The sequence below is a fragment of the Marmota monax genome, unplaced genomic scaffold (genome assembly GCF_021218885.2).
Source record: "Marmota monax isolate L192 unplaced genomic scaffold, Marmota_monax_Labrador192_F-V1.1 WCK01_AAM20220418_F8-fsc00004, whole genome shotgun sequence".
NCBI lineage: Eukaryota > Metazoa > Chordata > Mammalia > Rodentia > Sciuridae > Marmota > Marmota monax.
The window spans coordinates 22,772,989-22,773,829 of record NW_026692881.1 but is presented as its reverse complement, the minus strand read 5'-3'; the positions used below and the strand labels follow the sequence as shown (position 1 = coordinate 22,773,829).

Genomic DNA, 841 nt, shown 5'->3' with positions numbered 1-841 from the left:
GATACTGAGTAACAATTTGTTATAGATTACAGTTTGTTGTCTCATTCCAGAAAGCAGTGTCTCAATAGATTAACTCACAGTCCAGGTAAATCACAGTCCAGGTAAGTTCTGCAGGCAGCTAGCTTAAATCACAGTCCAGGTAAGTTCTGCAGGCATCTAGCTTAAATCACAGTCCAGGTAAGTTCTGCAGGCAGCTAGCTTAAAAATATGGAACGCTTCACGAATTTGCGTGTCATCCTTGCGCAGGGGCCATGCTAATCTTCTCTGTATCGTTCCAATTTTAGTATATGTAACTTACATGGGATAACATGGTGTTTGTCTTTTTGTGACTGACTTTAACTGGCATAATGTCTTCACGGTTCATATACGTTGTAGCATATGCCACAATACTCCTGTAGGAATATTTTTTGTTGGTAGTACAATAAATAATAAAGGCAAACTTATATCAATTCTATCCAAATGCATATTTTCCATATATGTTTCAATGATTTTTAATGCCTTTCTTGCTTCAGGCGTTAACATTCGGGGTGAATTTGGATCTGATGGACCTTTTAGGATATCAAATAAAGGTCCCAACTCTCCTGTTGGTATACCTAAATAAGGCCTTATCCAATTTATGTCTCCTAATAACTTTTGAAAGTCATTAAGTGATTTGAGTTGATCTACTCGTATTTGAATTTTTGGTGGACGGACCATGGTTGAGGATAATAGAACTCCTAAATAATTAATTGGAAAATTTAATTGTACTTTATCTATTGCTATCTCTAGATTATAATTTTTTAATAAGTTTGTAAGTGTGGCATAACATTCTAGCAATGTGTTTTTATCTTTGTGTGCTAAT

The 841-nt window shown here is 35.2% G+C and overlaps 1 non-coding gene across 1 annotated transcript; it reads right to left on the bottom strand.

The window, feature by feature from the left end:
• Window positions 1-201: 201 nt before the first annotated feature.
• On the bottom strand, window positions 202-308 carry LOC124096618 (U6 spliceosomal RNA). The gene has a single exon (XR_006852922.1). It is a non-coding gene; the product is annotated as a U6 spliceosomal RNA (small nuclear RNA).
• Window positions 309-841: the final 533 nt, after the last annotated feature.